Source organism: Manis javanica, chromosome 3 (assembly GCF_040802235.1).
Source record: "Manis javanica isolate MJ-LG chromosome 3, MJ_LKY, whole genome shotgun sequence".
Classification (NCBI taxonomy): Eukaryota; Metazoa; Chordata; class Mammalia; order Pholidota; family Manidae; genus Manis; species Manis javanica.
In genome coordinates, this window is record NC_133158.1 from 67,373,542 (window position 1) to 67,393,965 (window position 20,424).

The 20,424-nt window shown below is 47.2% G+C and overlaps 1 protein-coding gene across 6 annotated transcripts in view; it reads right to left on the bottom strand.

Moving 5' to 3' along the window:
• The window catches only part of BOC (BOC cell adhesion associated, oncogene regulated), a 68,376-nt gene extending 52,912 nt beyond the window's left edge, over window positions 1-15,464 (bottom strand). The window contains exons 1-2 of one of the 6 annotated variants that reach the window (XM_073231667.1): window positions 15,446-15,464; window positions 9,805-9,888 (exon numbers count right to left, since the gene is read on the bottom strand). The gene's annotated coding sequence lies outside the window, so the exon portion shown is untranslated. Of the gene's footprint in view, window positions 1-9,804; window positions 9,889-13,470; window positions 13,993-14,063; window positions 14,759-15,445 lie in introns of those variants that run through there. The other 5 variants (XM_073231669.1, XM_037017650.2, XM_073231670.1 and 2 more) reach the window with 5 other exon arrangements.
• Window positions 15,465-20,424: the final 4,960 nt, after the last annotated feature.

Below are 20,424 nucleotides of genomic sequence, written 5' to 3' on the forward strand. Positions count from 1 at the left end.
TGCTTCGTTTCTGGGGTTTCTTTGTCCAGAAGGTCCCTGAGCATCTCTCTCCAATAACATGTCTTCAACTCTGGCTGGCTTTTCCTTGAATCCAGAACCAACGATGTGCACAGCCCTCAAAGAACAAGTGAAAGACTGTTGAGAAAACCAACTTGGACTTCTGGACCTACCACTTTTCTCTGGGTCTCTGTTTCTCTACCTATAGCATCTCCAAACATACCACAGATGAGAGAATTCTCTTTAAATAGCCAAATTCTCCAAGAATATGATCTCTTGGGAGAGAGGCTCATCTCAAGTCAAAGTGATGAGGTGATAATGGTGACCATCTAGCACCTACTCTGGCCAAGTGCTCTTTCAGTGAGAGAATGTGGGTGATGCAATTCAATGTGTGAAAAAAAACCTCTTATTTCGATTTGGGGAATATTCAGAATCTAAGTCCTAAGTGTGTTGTGGGCAGCAGGCACAGTGCTCTACAATCTGCTGACTGGTCAGCTGACAGGCCACTCTGATGGTCATACACATGTCTCTGGGCCCATGTGGAAAATGCCCAAGGAAGCATGAACAGCTGTGCTCTTGGGCAAGATGTATTGCTGGGTTTTTAGATAACCAGAAATCGCTTAGAATGAAACCTCAAGTGACTGAGGAGAGGCAAGCTGCCCTGGGCATCCTAAGTTTCAGTGGGTGGCATTCTTCACACATGGGAGAAAGGTCAGAACCCCTCAGGCTGGGGCAGGGAAAACACACCTCATCCTGGCTGAAATGCAAACGAATAAGGTCTTGCTGCCTTTCCGCCATCCAGACCAAGGACGTTAGCACAGGCATTTTTGTGAATTTTCCATGAAGGGAGATTAGTTCTGCCTGCCTGAGATTCCATCTCAATTGGGCATGCTGTTCCCCTGTACTTCCTGATTTTGAGACCATGTACAACTCAGTGATTAGGAGACCCCCTGTTTCTACTGCCATGGGGGCTGGCTTTCTCAGGAGAGGGCAGTACAGTGGCAGAGGGAAAAACTGGAACCCTGCCCTGGTTTCTACATACTGTTCTAGGATGTACCAGCAAAGACCCAGCCTGCCCTGGAGACTTCCATGGGCACTTGTGAGGCTCCCCATATGGAGCAAGGCTCTCAGTGTTGGGAGTTTCTGCCATGGCCCCCACTGTACAGAATGCCATTCCTTATGTGAAAGGTGATTTTGTTCTAATGCATCACATTTATAAAGTTATATTCTTATAAATATAAAGGTTGTAAAATAAGTTTTTCTGAGATACACCTCCACCCCCCAAATCAGGAGAAAAAAGTCCTACATGTTTTGTCAGATCAGACATTTCTTATGGTTCAGAAAACCTACTATTATGGTTCAGACACACACTGTCTGGCGTGTGCCTGCAGAAGCTGGTGTGGGACTCTTTCTCAGGACTCTCACTGTATTGCCTGGGGTGAGTCAGGGGCAGAACGGGAGGAGGGTGACACGGGTGAAGGCTGGATCTGGTGAGGAAAATGGGTCCTACCCTCAGTTCAGCACTTCTCTGTCATTGCCTCTCCAGGCAAACTGAGGCAAAGGCCAAGGCCTACAATGTGTCGATGGTCAATAATCACTGTCGCAACCTCCCTGGAGATAGACCCAGGAAGACAGGGGCCAGGAGGCTCCACTCTGATTCCATAATTCACAACAAAATCAGGAAGAGCTTGCCTGTAGAAAGTGTCACCCACTGAAAGTTAAGGAGCTTTGAATATACCATTGCCCTAGTTCTTGGTCTGAGCGAAAAAGCTGGGACAGGTAGTATTACTCTCCACTTATAAAGGGAGAACTCTTTAGAGCCACTGTATGGTGGCCTGGGGCTCTTAGTGAGCCACTGCTCAGGCTACAGACTGGAAGGTGGGCTAGGCGAAGAAAGGACAGCAGAGGACGAGGTGGTCTGGATTTAGATCATCAGCATAGAATTGCCACAGACTAGAAGCTGACTTTCCAAGGACTCTTCCTGCTGAACTCTGACACCTCGCTGGTGTCCTCTGGAGTGAGAAGGTACCAGTTGGCCTCAGCTCTGTGTTTACCCTAAACAGGAAGCAGTGGGAATCGGGTGGCTGCTGCTGTTCTGCTGTTCCCCAGAGTGGGAACCCTTTCTACTAATGCACCCCTTTTCTCAGTCTCTGGAACTGGTCCGCCTGGTTTAACCAGATGAACCACATGACCCTCCATGTCCTTCCCTCTCACTGGGGTCTAGACCTGGAGAGGCTTGGAGGAGCTCCCTCCTTCTGTTCCTTTATAAAATCCATCCTCATCACTTATCTCCATCCCCTGAGCCTCACTGTTCAGTGACTGGCAAGCACACTCAGCACTGGGGTTCATGCCAGCAAACTCCCACGGAATCCTCCCCATTTATGAGGCTGACTTGAGAAAGAAGCACCTCCTGGCAGGGAAAATGTTCTCAGTCCTTTGCTCCCTATATGACCACAGGACAGGCAGGGCGCCCAGTCACTCCCAGGGCTCAGCACTGACGTGGCTGGAGCTTGGGCGGGGCTGAGGGTGGCGACTGCAGAGACTCAGGGACCTGTGGCTGCAGCCGCTGGGGGACGTGGCTGTGAAGTGCTGCCTGCCCGGGGGAAGCTGGCCTCCCCACTGCTCACTGCAGCTCCAAGCAAGTAAAACAAACTACTGAGGAGGAAGGCAAACAGCCCCACGTGCTGCCCCGTCTCTCTATTTAGGAGTGGGATGGGAAGGTCTGCACAGCTGATACTTCCAGATGTGGAACCCAAACACAGGCAGCTCCTGACAGTTTACCAGCCTGGGCTAAACTCCGGTAGCACTAGGCCAGGCATGTGCAGTAGAAGATGATAAAGGGATGGTGCAGACCCTGAAGCTCAGCTCTTAGATTTGGGCTCCTCCTCTGCCAGCCCCTTGCACCCAGGCTGGATGCGTGTATGGGGGGAGAAGGCCGTATTTAAAGCTAGGGGAGCTTGCTAAGTGAAGGAAGCCAACCTATAGTGAGGATATACTGTGTGATTCCATTTACATGACCTTCTGGCAAAGACAAAACTACAAAAACAGTAAAAAGAGCAGTGGGTGCCAGGGACTGAGGTGGGGAAGGAAGGAGAGCCGAATAGGTGGGGCACAGGGGATTTCAGACAGTGAAGTATTATTATGTATGATATGGTAATGGTGGGTATTCATTATGCATTTGTCAAAAACCACAGAATGTATAATGCGCAACGTGAGTCCTAGTGTAAACCACAGACTTTAGTTGATAACAATGTGTCTATATTGGCTCATCAATTGTAAGAAATGTTACCACCCCAACATAGGATGTTAATAATAGGGGACACTGGTTGGGAGTGAGGGGTATAGGACCACTCTGTATTTTCTGTATTTTTCACATAACTCTGTAAACCTGAAACAACAAAAACTATTAATGTTTTTAAGAGCTAAAATCCGGAAAACTGGAGGTGGCGGCTTGGGCTTTCAGCTCCCTTGGGTGGGGTAAGTGATGGGTCTGGGGGTCTGGGCATGTAATTTCCCAGGCACATTTGTTGTCAGCACAAGAGACCGCCTGGGATCTTTATCCCTATTTTTATTCTTCCTTAGGTTCTAAATATAGAACCAAGTCAGAAATGACTGAGATGCAATGTGAAGTCACCTCTCTCCCTCTCCGGGCAGACATCTAGTCATGCTCTTCCTCATATGCCCATGGCTTTCACTGTTGGGTCCTGTACACCTAGTCTGGGGCCTGACCCTCCAGGCCTGCACACGTGCAAGGAACTGGACTATTTTTAAACTCACCCAGTGTTACTCATGCCCCTTGGCTTGTGGTTCCAGACCTGACTGAACAGACCTTCCATCTCAGGTAACTGTGCTAACGGAAGGGAGCACTGAAGTGGATGGCCCAGGTACCTGCAGGAAGTCTAGATGAACACCTAAACGATAAATGCCTGATGGAGTGGGAGGCTGTGCTGGGCTTCTGTGCCTCTCCCAGCCAGGCTCAGCACCGTGCTGGCCATGAAGCAGACATTCGATAGATAAATCTTCCTAAGTGAGTGATGAGGAAGGGCCAGAGAGGGCATCCACTCTTAGATTCCCTTTGCAGATGGGAATCCGGGCATTCCCACAGGTGTTCCTGTAGTCAGTCGCCTGGGGAAGAGGCAGGAGTCAGCTATTTCTGCCACTGCTCAGCACACTGCTTCTGTGCTTTCCTGAAACCAGAGCTCAAAGGATATCAGAATTCTCTGCATCTCTCTCCCACATACCCTTATATGCATACATGCAGAATGCATTTTTCTTATATAAATCCATATGTAATCATTTCATTTTGTCCAAAATAAAAAAAAAAAAAGAACACCAATTACATACCAGATTCTATTCTAGGCACTGGACAACCTTGAGGAAATAAAGTCCCTGGTCTCATGGATTTTTCATTCTAGAGGGGAAGTGGGCAATAAGCAAATGAGCACATAGACACATTTCAGGAGATGATAACATTGAGGAAAAATAAATTAGGTTGAAGGGAGAGAAAATGAGAGTGGGAGTGCAAGTTAATACAAGGCAGTCGGGTTAGGGCAGCCTGGAGACAGGGATGCTGATGAAGTGAGGGGTGGGGTGGGGCAGGGATCCAGGAGAAGAGCTTTCCAGGAGAGGGCAAAGCACTCACTGTGCAAGACATGGGAAGGGAGGGTGCCCAGCTAGCTGGAGGCCCAGCCGGTGTGGCTGTGGCAGAGGGCAGGGAGGAGGCCAGGACGGAGCTGCAGGTGGGGGGGATGTGGGGGTTTCCTCTGAATGAAACGGGACACAGTGGGAGTTCTGAACACAGAAATGACTTCGCCTGGCTTCTCTGTGAAGAACAGACTGGAGGGCAGGTGGGTCACAGGAGGGTGGGTGTAGGAAGACACACAGGAAGCTGTTGCAAGGGGTAGGCAACAAGTGCTGGCGGAAGACCAGAGTGATAAGAAGTGGTAGGGTTCTGGATACGTTTTAAAGGTAAAGCCAGTATTATTTGCCCACAAATGGAAGTTTGAGAGAAAAAATATAGTCAAAGATGGCTCCAAGGTGTTTGGCCTAACTGGTTGAAGATGCTGAACTGGGGAAGAAGCAGGGGAGAGGGCTGGTGGGAATTCTTTTCCCAGTGACAGGCCTGAGGACTGGTAGTCCCGGGGGAGGGCCTTGCTCCACTCTGGGCTCCCCCTATCTTCTCATTTCTTTATCTCTGTAGGGTCTCGAGCCAGTGGGGGTTCCCAGCACAACCTTCCACCTACTCCTAGAGCCCAATCCATCAATAACCCTCCTTTCACTCTGTTTCTCTTTCCCTGTAACTGCCACCTTCTACCAAATGCTCACAGTGCATTTTGTGTACTTTTTATGCTGTATCTTGCTTCGTCTTTGCAAAACTGTGGTCTCAAGGTTCCAGTAATGAGCCCAGAGACATATATCTAGGGATTGGCAAGGCCAGGATGCACACCCAGGCCTGTCTGGTTCCAAAGCCCACCACCAGGATACCACACAATCTCCAACCTGGAAATGGCCCCAGAAACACCACCCCCTCCTGGAGCACCCATCCTTCTCCAGCACTTCACCTCTCTTCTGGTAAGAGTCACTCTCAACTGCTGTCCTCTCTTGGATGGGTTGCCCAGACACCCCCAGACTCCTCTGGGCCTTCCTTTCTCAGGAAGAAAGTTAACCAGGATCCTGGTGCCATGTGATCTTTTCTTCTTCCAACTCCTGCCAGACCCTGAGACTTTTCACTGTCTTTTCCCACAAGGGAGGGAAAGGCAGCTTGTTTGGAGAGATCCGAAGGGTTTCTGGCATTAGGACCAAACTGCCTCCAGCCCAGGCTCCTGCCATTAGATAACAGAAGCACAACCACAGAAGCCCAGACCCTGGCGGCTGGCCAGTTCCCTAGAATGTCTTATCTTCTAACTTACCTTGCGTGAGCATGGATGCCAGAAGCCTTGGGCTTCCGAGGTGAGAAGCATTTTGATTCCCTGTGCCACCTTCCTGCATCTTCATGGGGCTCTGAGAAGGTAGCATGGGAGGATGGGGAAACAAAGGCTCAGAGCTTTCCATAATGTCTCAGTTACCCAACTAGTTGGTCACTTACTTATACCCTAAATCCAGGTGTCCTATGTTGCCCCCCATCCCCAGCCTGGAATATCCAGGCCTCAGGCTCTCCAAGTTTGTTAAAGAAAAACAAGAAACTGAGGCCAACTGTGTGTCCTCTGCAGCCAAGGCTCCACCATGCTTCTCAGCCAGCAAGGAGAGGTTTTTTTTGCTCTTGTGCAGGTAATTGCCTGTAGAATTCTTTCTGCTGCCTGCCCTGTGAGTATTTGCCTGGAAAGTACCATCTGCTGTCAGTTACCTGTCTGTCAAAGCTGCTACTCCCTTCCCCAGGGTATTTTTCTATGCAAGCTGACACTTATCCTGACCAGTAAAAGTATCCACTGGGCCAAACACCTTCCCGCCTCACCCCACTGAGGGCACAGAGGACCTGCTTGATCAGACTTGCAGAGACCTGAGGAGCAAATGGATTCAGCTGGCATCTAGAGTGGGAGCAGGAGATTCAGAGAGCCAATTTAGATGATGTCCCAGCAGACGAGAAGTCAGGAGACATGTTCTGAGATGAGACCCAAAGTGAGGCGGCTGTCAGCACAGCCCGCAGTCTGACACTGGCTGTGCCATAAGGCCTGGCTTCCCTCATTCTGCTGCTGTTGAAACAGTGAGAACCTTCCAGCTGTGGTCCCAGCTGTCAATGTGTGTCTCTTCACGCAAGTCTTATAAAGGCCTCTACCTGCCCCTTATACTTTGTTAGTTGCAAAAGAAACAGTGCCCCCAAGCTGAGGGGAGTCTGTTGAGGAGGACATTACCTGGGCATTCTTTTTTCTGCAAAGTCTGAATTTTGGACTCAGCAGCTCTGCAGTGAAATACTGGCTCTGACGCTTACCAGCTGGGAGACCAGAACGAGTCACTACAATTATTTAAGCCTCAGCTTCCTTATGTGCAGAGTAAGATTTTACGGCCATCCTCACAGGCCTCCTGGAGGTTGCAGGGATCCTGGTGTACTGCTTCACCCAGGGGCCGGCACACAGTAGGTGCATTAGACAGAAGCTGTCATTCTCCACATCACCAGAAGGGTGACAGAGGTGGCATTGCTGCCTCTCTGATGCTGGGACATGCCGTTCTCTGCCTGCCCTCCAGGACCACAGCTGAGTCCCTGAAAGATGGCGTGAGAATAATAATTCTTCCCTCCTGTGGTGAAGGGGCCTGCTGCTCATGTGTGCTCACCCTTCTGATGGAGACTTGCCACATCAACACGAGGCTTCATTTGTTAAAACTGGGGAACAAAAATTAACTCCATCACAATACCACCTACAGCAGTCTACTCTGTCCTTTTCACCCACACTCAAGACTTTTGTGGTGTTTCAGTGATGGGGGATTGGTTGCCAACCTTCTTGTTCCCCTTTGGGCAGGAGAGCTGAGCTCTCCAACCCCTCCTCTCTCTATTGTCAAAGACCACCCAGTGAAACTCGCTGGCAAGCTGCCACAGTCCAGACAGGGGAGAGCTGGGCCTGACTGCCCAGCCTCTGTCTCAGCAACAGAAGGCTACAGAACGAAAGGCACCTGACCTGGGGCTTCCACCTGGAGCTGACACGGCTTCATGACGGCAGACCACCAACGGTGTCAAGGAAGGGTTGCAGGTGATTGCTTGGGAGGCCTGTACATTGGGAGAGCCATTAGAATCTAACACTTGGCTGTAATGCAGAGGATTTTGAACATCCATTCATAATGACAGAGGTAAACAGCTGTGAATTTCCATCGCTTTATGTGGTCTCACCGGCCAAAGAGGCTGCAGTGCTGCCTGATGCCTTATGAAATCCGCCTCTCGTGGGCACAGGTACATACAAAGGAAGAGCTGCCATAATGCCTTAGGATGACAGTCAGTAGATAGGGAGCAGAAAAGGAGTAAAGTGGTGGTGATGATATGTGAAATAATTAAAAGCAGCCTCTGCTTTCAAAGAAAAGTAGTAAACCCAGAACCCCCCCGTTTTCCTCTCCAATTAACTGTGACCCATACCTACTAAACCTGCTAGGATTATAATGTTAGGTAAGCTCAGACTAGTAAAGGCGCTTGGCTGGGACTTATCTGGAAACATACTGGCAGGGCCAGGGAAGGTGGGGAGGGCTCCCTGCAAGAGTCCAATTCCAGCCCAAGCTGGGGTGGCCCCCAGGGCCAGCCAGTGCCACATACCCTCCTCCTCCTACCTGCAGCTCCCATCCGGTGTGACAGTTATCTCTCAGCAGCCAAGGAGGTTCCTGGGCAACTGGGGTCCAGTAACTTTTATTTGTCCCTAAAATAAATGTCCCCTCACGTGCTACTCTGGGAGTGATTTCTGAGCTGAGCAAACCTACTGCAGACAGTAGAAAAGGGCAAATGAAATTAGGTAAGAAGCTGAATTCAGGCATGTGTTTTAAGAATTCTCGGACTAAACCCTGACATGACAAGAAAGAAAAAAAAATTATACATTTCTACTTTTCCCCCTGAAAAGCTATTCATCAACTGGTTTTAGAAAATTGCCTAAGATTCAAATGTCTGAGATTCTGCATTCAATGAAGAGATTCCAGTTTTTAATTTTCCTAAAATTAAAAAACTACTATGAACTTGAAATCTCCTGTCTCAAGAATATTTCAGCCTGTCATCCCGGGAAAAATTACGTTTTCAGGGGGAAAAATAATGCCCACCACAAATAGGTAAAAGAACATTTCAGTACTTTTCAAGAACTAAAAATAAACTTTCAGCCAGTCCCATCTCTGCTTTTAAGACTCAGCCTGAGGTATCGACTCTCCTCTTTCAAAAAGCTTCCCTTAATTGACCCAGATCCAGCACTGTCACACTACAGTTTGTATTGTGGTGCTCTGCCTTTTCCTTCCCTTCAGTAATGGAATTCAGGACAGTGTAGGCTCTGCTACTGGTCCAGGCACACAGCAAGTACTCAGGAAAAGCTGGTGGAAAGAATGCAGGCTACGACCCACACATGCGTCATCACCTTTATCTTGTCCAATGCAGTCCAAACTTATTTTGGAGAAGAATAAACGTTCCTTGGCCATACTTTCTGCTGTTCAGCTCCTTTTGGGTTATATTTTTTATTCAACCCAGCTAACCCTGGCCATATTATGTACTTTTCTGTCACTAACCAGGAGCACTAGTTGAGACTTTCCTCAACATTTCCTCTGACAACCAAATGAAGTTGATTGTACTCTATGGGCTCTGCCCTTTCTCCTGTGATTTCCTCCTACAGCCCAATAATCCTTGTGCCAAATAGCAAAAGCCTTCTTTGAAGAGAAGGCTAGACTCACCATTTGGAAAAGAGAAATGATTTCCTAACTTTATTTCAGAAGGTAAGACTACAAAGAATCTTCTGGTTTTTATGAGATAAACACTGCTGCCCAGACTATCAAATCACAAGGCATTCACTGTAGTATCACTGACAGAGATCTAAACACAGGGCTTTCCTCCCCCCAGTCTGGGCAGGACTTTTCCACAGTAGCCTCAGACTTCAAATCCCAATGTAAATGGTGTGTACCCACCACGCTGAACAGAGTGTAACTCAAGGAAAGGGGGTTCACATGGCTACTCCAGGGCAAGCGGCCACCACAGACTGTAAGAGTCTCTGAATTGAACTAAAGACAACCTGTTCGGTCCAGATGCCACTCAAAGCTGGACCCTTTTAATACAAAAGGATGAGAAACACTGTATCATCAGGTGGCAACAAAAAACATGAAAAAAATGGCTGTTCCAGAGATAGTAGATGGGGCAGAAAACCTCACCTGCTGCTTCTACTTCATTGCTGCTATGCTTGGATGCTGTGGATGTTGACAAGACTTCATGGGTCACGGGTTCCAGGAAGCTTGCTGTGGGATGAAGAAGAAAGAAAAGTGCTATATCTTTTGAACAACAAAACAGAGTTCTGAAGTATTTGCTTTTGGTAAGGTGCATTGCTATAAACCATAGCAATTCCTTATCAACCCATTGTATAAACAAGAGACAGAGAAAAGGCAGTTTTTCTAAAACCATAGGCTTCCTTAAATCTCCAGTTGCCTGGCCCCTTGCTAGAAACGAAATCAACAGTGAATTAAAGACAATGGTTACATTGAAAACAGTCTGTTGATCTTACAAAACCATTACCTTTGCATCTAGCAGCTCATTTTCATCAGTATTTACCCAATACCTCTAAAGAGATGCAGATATAAGTAACTGTATCAGCAGGCCTCATACAGAATAAAGTGGTCTTAGGGTGGTAAGGCAGTAAGCAAGGAATGAACCCAGCAAAGATATAAGGTCACTTACTAGATAGGTCAGGCTGGAACAGAAGGCTTCTACTGAGATATTATCATGAGTTGGGACAGAGCCACTCGTGAAAGGCCTGAGAAATGTGAATTGTAAACTTAAACTGTTTTTAAACTGGGTGGTGACTTTTTGTGGGACTGATGGAGGGTGGGAGGGGTGGTGATAGGTAGTCAGTGGGGAGTCCAGCCATGGGTCAGCAATGGTTGGCAAGGGCTCAAAGAAAATGGTGGTACCAGGAATGGAAAGATGGTGCAGATGGTGGTGGAATAATAAAAGGAAGGGCAGGAGAGACTGGGCAAGATTGGAGAGGGAGAGGGAGTCTAACTCGGCGGTTGTGGACATACAGGGACAGATTAGTTCAGTGGTTTGAGCTGTGTGAATGGAGTCCATAGGCATAGCTAGGGTTCCAACCCAAGCTCTGCAATCCTCAGCGCAGTGCACCTGATATAGATCTTTTAAACTTTCTTGTTCCTCCTCCCCTTCTCTACCCATTATCAACCCTGAGGGTTTCAAGGAGGCAAAAGCCCTAGTTAGGGAGGCTTTTTGTAAGCATAGATTTCTAGACTAAGAAGAAACACCCCTTCCATGCCATCCCCTATCCCGAAATATTTGATTCAGCCTCAAAACTGATGAAAATATTACACACGAAGGCTCCATTGGGAATCACCCTTAGGAATCAGGCCATTTATACCAACAGCAGAGTGGTTGGACATATCTGTTTTCTGTGGGTCTTTGATCAAAAATGTAGAGATGGACAGTGACTGTAATGGGGTTTGTGGGGGGGACTTGGTGAAGGGGGGACCCTAGTAAACATAATGTTCTTCATGTAATTGTAGATTAATGATAACAAAATAAAAAAAATGTAGAGATGCTTCAGGGCAGTGTGATTACAAAAGAGTCTATGCTTTATCAAAACTCTGTGAAAGTAAGTATGTACATGGATGAACAAAAACAAGTTGTGTTAAAGTATGGGAGTGTGGGTAATTTTCAAAAACATGTTATTTAGTAGTAGTAGACACTTGTGCAGTAAATAAAAATTGAGAGGGAGGGTAGTTTGGAGAACTAACCTTTGACTAAGAAAACATTCCCCTGGGATAAGAAAGCTCCCAGCCTTTGGTCTGATGTACTATTGCTGAATTCAAGTAAGGAGTTGACAAGAAGTTCCTTAGGTGAGAGTAAGCAGATTTTTCTAATGCAACAAATCACTTCCTTTCCTCTCCTCCTCCAATTTCCATTCCCTTCCCCTTACTATTATTTCCCAAGATAGCAAAGAAGTTTGGAGTTTGGAGGAAAGAAAGCAAACTCCAAATGTATATTATCTTTTGGTGCCAGGTAATACTTTCTTATTCAGAGGCCAGAAAATACTGGTATCAATAATCTGGTGCACTTAGATCTTCTTTGGCTTCTTCCCACTTGTTTGAAAGACACACAGAGAAACCCTTATTCATTAACTATACCAGTGACTTTGCCAAAATCTGAACCAGACCCCCTAGCGTCCTCTTCTAGGTTCTCTTCTACCCCTTCTTGCTTAAACCCTCAGGTCCTCGGGGAAGTCAGTGCATTCTCTCATGAGTTAAATCTTCTACTTCTTAGGCATGGAGGCCACAGATCAGTTGCTGAAGAGAGCTGGGCACCCTTCAAAGAGCACTTCAAAGAAAGGAAAATCTCCCGACCCATTTGGGGAATGGAGGGAACATAAATCACCCTCTTATCACAAGTCAGCCAACCAATCAAAGCTAAGCAGGTCCACTCTGGTTTCTTTCCCATCCCACTGCCAACCTGCCCTTCCCAGCTATGGTCAAGGGGCTAACCATCCTGGCCTCCCTCAACCTCCTCTCCAGACTAAAGCAAACACCTGTGGTTTGAGCAATTTGTCCTCAGAAAATGTCTCTTGTAATGTCACTCTTCTGTGATCTCTTGAAAGAGGATGAAAGGGACAGTGTCTGATGTCTTCAGTCCTCAGATTTCGTAGGTGTAGCTGGCCTCCCGCCTGCTGAAGGGCCAAATTCTGAATAATGCATAGGGGCAGGCAGTGTCAGTGAAGTGACACGATGAGGCAGCTCTCACTTCTTTTTTTTACCTCTTTCCATAAACCCACTCCAAAAACTCATCTAGCAGGAAAACATTCTCTATTTCCATCCTGCCTCCGTCCCACTGATCCCAAGGTGCTTCAAACTTACCATGGGAACCCTTATGGGTTTCAATTATGAGACCATTAAAAAGTGCCAATTATAAGACCTCAGAAACATTCCTGGGAAACCTGTTGTGCACCTCAAAATGGTCAAACTCTTGCCTCAGATTCACTTCTAAAGTTCAGAAAACAGGTCACCCAGATGAATGAGCACCCCAGCTCCCACTCAGTCCTACTGGATGGTGTTTTAATATTGTCCATGCTGCCCTTGAGGAAATGGAGATTGATTTATTGTCTGTAACCAGAGAGGTGACAAAACCATCACAGAGCTGGGCTTCCTGTTTAGGGCCCAGTCTTGGAATACATCAGAAATGTCTGCGCATTCGAGAATTTGAAAATGACATTCATGCATCTTTGCAAAGTTCTAGGCAACAAAGTACAGTGACAGATGAGAGCTGGGTACAGGGCACCTGGAGCTGGCATAAGGGCCTGAACCCAAAACAGACTTTTTACTCTGTCCACTCACAGAGGTAACTCTGGGTCAGAAACTCAGGTGAACCCATTTGAACTTGCTGAGAAGCGGAAGAACACTCCACCACACCCAGAAAGTGCCGGTTTAGGATTGCTGGTGCGGTTTGGGTATTCTTAGCTCCACTGCCACATCTCTGGAGGAACACAACAACTTTCAACCCTGCCACTGCTACCCTCCTCCTCAAAACAAAACTAAACAAATCCCCAGGTCGCCTTCAATTCCTCCAGGCCAGCCTGTCCCCCAGCCATCAAAATTCTGTCACCTGGAAGAGCAAACTAACATTGGGAACCTGAACGTTTGGCACGGCCTTCAAAATCCAGCAGAAAATTCTTCCTGGGTTCCCTAACCCTCCCCACAGCCCCTTCTTACTTGTCCCAGAGAATCATTTCCCTACGTGCTCACAGTTACACCGACAAAAATCCCAGAGCACACCCCGAGGACGATGCTGCGCGCGCGAACACACACGCACACACCCCCGCTCACCGCTGCCCAACTCCACAGACTCCTCCGGGCGTCCGTCTCCAGCCTCGCCTCTTGCACGCCTCCGCTAGGGAAGCTCTTTTGGGGCTGTTTCGCTCCTGGTCCGTTCGGTCCCTCATCTTAGCCAATGCGTTGAGCCCTCACCCACGAGGAGGCCCAATGGGTTGTTGGGCGGCTCTGTGCGTCTGCCGACCCGGTGGTGGGCTTCTCCCCGCCGCCTGACGCGGAGCCGGAGCTGGTGTCAGCCTCCGGGAAGGTTTGGGAAGCTGTCTGGCCCTTCTTCCACCCGAGAAGCTTCCGGGGATGGCTGCCCAGGCTGCAGCCGCAGCGAACGAGAGGTGGCGCCGGGCCCGCTGAGGCTCCGGGGCGCGGCAGTCCCCGCACCCCGTCGCCCGCCCCGCCGCCCTTCCCGGTCCCCGCGCCCCGCGCGCTCGCCGACCCCCGAGCGCTCAGACCCGCTGCGCCACCGGCGCGTCCCCACCAGTCACCCGCCGGCGCTGCCTTGGCTTCGTCCGGCCTGCGGCCGCCTCCTGCCCCCCTAACAAATAAACACAACTTTCTGCGAAAAGAAAACAAACTCCAGCGACATGACTCACCTCTGGTGCAGCGGCTCCTGGGAAGAACGAGCCCGGGGCCACAGGCCAGCGCGGTGGCCACGCAGAGAGCCACGCGCACCGCGCCGCACGGACCCGCAGCCCGCACAGTGACACCCGGACACACGGATCGGGAGAGCGGCCGCGGCGGGAGCAACAAAGGGGCCGGGACCGAGGAGTTGCCGGCCGCGGAGGGAGGCGCGTGCGGGCGCGTGTGGCCGCGGCGGGCTGGGCGTGCGTGTCTTTAAGTGTGAAAGTGCGTGTGCGCGCGCGGCAGCTGACACCGGCGGCCCGGGGCTCACGGTCCCCGCGGCAGGAAGCGGGGACCACGGCGGCAGCGGGAGGACAAGGCAGGGGACGCCGCGCCCAGCGCACCCGGTCCCTCCATATGGAAGACGCTCTTTTGGATGAGTGAACTCCCAAACAATTCCTTCTTTTGCTTCTCTTGCCTAGGAGCCTCCCATTGCCGCGCGAGGCAGCGGGGGAGGCGGGCAGGAGGGGGAGGAGCAAAACGGAGCCAGAAAAAGTCTTGGGAAGGAAAGGAAACTGGAAGGAAAAAAAAAACAGCTCCCCAAATGCAGTTTTAACACGCGTTTCTTTCTGTTGCGCCGTGATCCCGCGCTCAGCTCCCACCTTCTTACTTCCCCATCCCAGAATTAACCTCTGCCCTTCTCCCACTCCACTGGGCTCCCCTGAATCCCATTTTCCTCCTTAGATTCTCATCAGACCCTTGCTCTCATGCACTCACTGCCCTTCCCTCCTCTCCTCTCCCCCTATCTCTTCTTCCCAAGACTTTTCCTGACACCGCTCCCCCCGCAACAGTATGCTCCATTCTGTAAACTATTGGATATATCATTCAAATAAAATTTTATGTTGTTAAATGCACTCCCTACTTACCCACCAACACCCCCCACCCCCCCCAAAAAAACATGGGACAGCGGCTGTCGAAAAAATAAATGGGTCTGGGGGAGCCCCAACGCTACCTACCGCTGCCCACTAGGTGGGGAGGCGGCGAGGGTTTCCCAGCGCCCTGACCTGACCTCCATTCAGCATCCCAGGATGTAGGAGGGCGAAGGATGAGAGGGCAGGGCCAGGGAGGGGCAGACGCCACAGAGAAGTTCGCTACCTCCGTGGTGTATGTGTGGTGTTAAACTCTCCCCTTAGTGTTGGGCAGAAAACAGTCACAATAGTGGTTCTCAAACTCGAGTTGCAGCAGAACCCCTGGAGTCTCATTAAACAGTTTGCTGGGCCCACCCTCAATTTCTGAGCCAGGGTCTGGGGTGGACCAATAATCTGTGTTCCAAGGAAGTTCCCAGGGGACACTGAGGCTGGGTCAAGGCAGTATTTGATTAAACACTTTCCAAGGTACTGAGAAGTCAAAATACCTGCCGAGTTGGTGGCAAAGTGGATCCCCTTCCTGTTCTTCAGGAATGAAACAGATGGCAAAGTCTCATCCAGTGCACACCCTTATGTGGCAGCTGAGGAAAACAAGACCCAGACGAGCTGACCTGTTTGTTCAAACTGCACCTCAAGCTTGTGCCAAGTGAGAAGGAAGCTGTGCTGGGAGTTGGTCAGGCAGGGCAAGACAGGGCAAACGAAGGTGCGGCCTCACCTCTAAGGCAGGTAGTTGTACTGGGAGTCCATAAGCCACAATGTGACTTGGAGAATGTCACTGAACATTTCTGGGCCTCAATTTTCTCATCAGTAAAAATACCCACTTTTCACTGAGTATACAATTTTAATTGAATCTCAATCAAAAGTTTAAAATATAAACATTATTTTAAAACGTATTTATAAATGTATTTTTATTATACTGTTTTTTTTTTCTGATGCATTTGGTAATTCAGGCATGAACCGGTGCCTTATTAATTTATCTAATACTTTCAGCTCTGCATGCCTGGATCCTTCAGCCTGTCCCTGTAGCAAAAGGGATAAAGTGAACCATCCATTTCAGTGAGAAGCTGAAGAAGACTACGAGCCCCATCTTTGAACTATGTACCTATATTCTTTCCTCTCCTTTCTTCTCCAATTCTCTCTCTACTTTCCTTCTTGTTTGATCTCCAGCATTCTGTAAGACCTATTTTTCTCCCCATTCGATGACCACGTTAGGCTTTCCCTTTCTTATGGTCTTCTTTCTGAGGCACAATTCAGGACGACTAGACCTGGGGTCCACCCTGAGTTCAGCACTCCTAAGTCCCCAGGGAAGAGTCAGCCAGCCTTCCCAGAGCCCTGGGAGCGGTGTCGTCCTCTGTTTTTCAAAGATGACTCCAAGTACCACTCCCACTGGCAATGTGTGATTCCCAAGGGAGCACAGCACATGAAGTTCTCAGATTGATTCTTTATATTCCTATATATACTTCTCATGGCTCAACATCTCAAAGATGACCCTTACTCATTCACACTGTTTTTTGCCTAGGACTTTCTCCTAGGCCTCTCCATTCCCTCCATTCTGGCCTTGGGTCTCACCTGGGCTCTAAGCTAGTGAGTCAGAGCACAACAGAAAACAGAAAATCTCAGTTCTTACCAATCCTGTTTAGTCAGGAGAGAGACCCATAGCCTTGTACTTCCCTCCATCCCAGGATGTTCACATGGTTGCTCATCTTTCCCAGAGTTTAGGCAGAAGGCAGATCACAGCTTAATTGAGAGGGCTTAATTCAAGCATACTGTTGGCACCTCAGATGTGTTTATTGTTTTTATGGCTCTTTGTATTAACATAATTGTTAATTGTGTTTAGTATTATTACTCCTGTATGAACACTGTATCTCTGAACTCTCCCCCTTTGTCTAGAGCAGGTTCCTTGCCTAATTCTTCCCTCCCATGTTAGTTTCTCCACCCTGACCTTCCCCATCCCACTCTAGCCCCCAGTCACTCAAAACAGATAGAGTCTGGGCCTGTGGTGAAGTGCTTTCTGATACCCTCCACTCCGTTCATGGTGATTTCCTATGGGCATCTTGCTTTCTGGGGGCTTTCTGGGCCCCCATTAAAAAGGAAGCATTTAGCATGAAAGTGATCACCACATTTATTGTGGTGCGGTGGTGGGATGGGGGGCTAGGGGACGGCAGGCAGCAACTGCAGGTCTATATAAGCCACTATATTGCTGAACCAAGCAGAGTGAACTGGAAGGAATCCCAGTGAGTGACATGAAGAGAGGGACATTCCCTCCTCAGTGTGCCTCAGACACTCTCCCGATAGCATATAAACAGGAACTCCTCGGTCAAGAAGGATATCTGGAAAGGATTGTGCTGAGAAAATTACTAAGATGTAGACATGAGAAATAGGGACTTGATAATTTTCCCTCTATTTTAATATAATCTGTTTTCCAGATTATAAATGTGTTCATTGAAGAAAATTTAGAAAATACAGAAAAGCACAAAGAAGGGGGGAATCATCTTAAACTCACTGCCCAGGGATGACACTGTTAACAGAGGTGTTTTTTCTAGGATTTCTTCTCTCTTTTTGTTTCACATAATACAAATACATAGTTTGTCTACACTAAGTAAATGATTCTAACTTAGTAGAATTGGAAGATATTTAAAAGGGCAACACAAATGAATACCTTTATTTGGTATTTCATATTAAATTTTTTCTCATGCATTTGGTAATTTAGGCAGGAGCAAGTTTCTTCACTGATTTATCCTTTGTCTTTTGCAAAACTGTGTTCATTATATATACAAGTTGCTATCCTACTTTTTTAAATGTAACATTCTAATGTGATCATTTCCTCCAAGTCATTAAATCTTCTCCAAAGTTGAACTTTAACAGCTGTGTACTGTTCCATCAAAAAGAGAGATGGTTATTTATTTTACCATTCTCCTATTGTCACATATTTAGATTGTTTTCATTTTTATTATGATCATGCATCACAGTTGACTAAACATTGTGTCCTAAATCTTTATTTATAATTCTGATTGTTTCCTAAGGGTGAATTCCTAGGAGTTGGAGTTTTAGATCAACAGATACAACATTTTAAAGACTTTTGGTTGGTATCAGAAAATAGTCTTCTATGGCTCCAAAGTACATTTTCATCTCTTGGATCTCAGCAACAATGAGATCATCAAATACAAGGCTTTAAGTGGAGACTTGATTGAATTATCCAGTTTGGATCACTACACTGACCAGATAAAGAAAAGAACTGCCAAATATTCACTGCGGTGGAGACAGTGCTTACGAGGGAAGAGCTAATAAATAATTGCTTACTATGTGAGCTCAATTGTATGTATGATCTTATTTAACCTTTCCAACAACCCTTTGAGATATAAGCTAGTATTTATTGAGCAATTACCTCTCATAGCCTCTGTGCTGGATTCTGTGTATACATTCGATCTTGAATCCCAACAACCTTTTGATGTGGGTTTGATTATCTCCATTTACGTTTGGTGGTACTAATTTCAGAACCTGAGGTTTTTCCAATGCAACACACTTTTTCACAAGTTACAGGTAGGTTACTTGGTGGGGTAAGAAAGACATTTAGAAGATGTTTGAATTTTGCTAAGCCATTAAGGAATCTTTCATGGGCTTCCAAATGACTGTTTTTCAAAAGGGCATCTAAGTGGATTCAAAGAGCTAGGGTAACTTACTAATTGTAATTAATAGAAGAGTCCCAGGATTGTACACCTTAAGAGAATGCAGTTTTGATGCATGAGTGAAGATTAAAGGTTAGAGACTAAAATTTACAGTACTAACAGTAATTAGCAAATTGGCTTTTGTACAAATTCCTATTCTCAAAGCTACAGTTTGAATAGAGATTTTTAAATCTTGATCAGAAGTGATGGAAATAAAATGTGAATCCAACTTCCCAGTTTCAAATTTTAGCTGTTGGATGTATAAAGTTTTTATTTATTAAGGCAATATCTCAATACATTTTTAAGATAAATGTAAAAGTTAATTCATTAATTTATTATTAGGAAAAACTAGCCCTCCTTTGCTCTTTAGTGGGTCTTTAGCTAGTTATCTGAGTTGACCCACCTCTCCATGCTAGCTATTGCAAGTGCTGCTGGAGAAGGAATATGCACAGTTGCTCCAAAATATCTGATGACTGAATGAAGAATGATGAATGACAGTGTAAGATTGATCTCTGCAACAATTAGCAAACAGTGCAATGCAGCATGTAATTAAACCCTAAATTGCATGGTTCAGGCAGAATTACATATGAGTCTGGTACAATGCCATTAACTCCCCATACAAGTTGAGCTGGCTGGGACTGGTTTCTCTAGCCCAGCACCACCAACTCAGGCATTCCTACTGGCCACATGTTCTGTTGACTTTAAGGGATCAGTCTCCAGATCCCCTAGATAGGCTGCCTATGGATAAAGGTACCCTAGAGGGAGGATAACAAAAAAGAGATTGTGGAATCAAGACCAATCTGGGTTTGGATTCATTCTTAAATAAACAGTGAGCTTGGACATTGAGTCCCAGTTTCTTCATCTGTGAAAATCAGAAATTATATATATGAAGTAGCTCCCATATATGACTCTTAGTGGGTCATCTGAACTATAGAACTATAGAACTATACCAGTTGTATATTGTCAGCACTCGTTCTGATTGGTCAATTCCATGCCATACTCATATATGTATTTAATATAACTTTTGGTGGGTACTCCATAAGTGGCAGTTATATTAGTATAAGTTTGAGTCAGAGGACAGAGAATGGAAAATAGGGTAATCCAAGGTCATTTCTGTGACCAAAACTGCATGCTTGATTTTATATACTTAAGTCCCAGACAAATAGAATTTATGTGTTGACACTGAGTTCTAAGAGAGTCTACTTTTTCCAGGATATCAGATTCTCTGAAGCAAGCAAGTCCCATTTAGTCCCACATGAAACCCCCACCTTCATTAACTCCCTCTGTCTATTCCCCCTTAACACCCCCAAGTGTTAGGCTGAGGAACTTGGATCCTGGCGCTGCTCAGACTCCAGCTGTTTGATATTGTGCAGCTGACGGCAGAGAAGAGCAGGGGGCAAAAGACTTCAGAGGAAAGCAAAACTTGAAGAGAACTGGACCTCAGAGCTTTGATACCAAACTCAGTGGGTAACAGCCTCCATTAAACTTGTTCAGTCAGCCATTTAAGATGGAAGGAGTTTCTCACATTAGCTATAGAATGCTTCCACAGATGGGAATCAATATTCTGGGCCCTGGGCAGAATCAAATGCCAAAGCTCCTGGTGCAAGCTTACAGATGGGTAGTGAGCTGGCTTGCTTTTCTCCCACTAGATTATTTTCTTTCTCCTGTATGAGGTATACCAGGGCTTCACTGAGACTTCTGGCCACAGCAACAGAAAACCAGCTATACGCCACCCGACTCCACCCACCCACCTCTTTGGGTTCTAGAGAGCCTGCTCGAGGAAGGGAGAGGAGTTGAAAGGC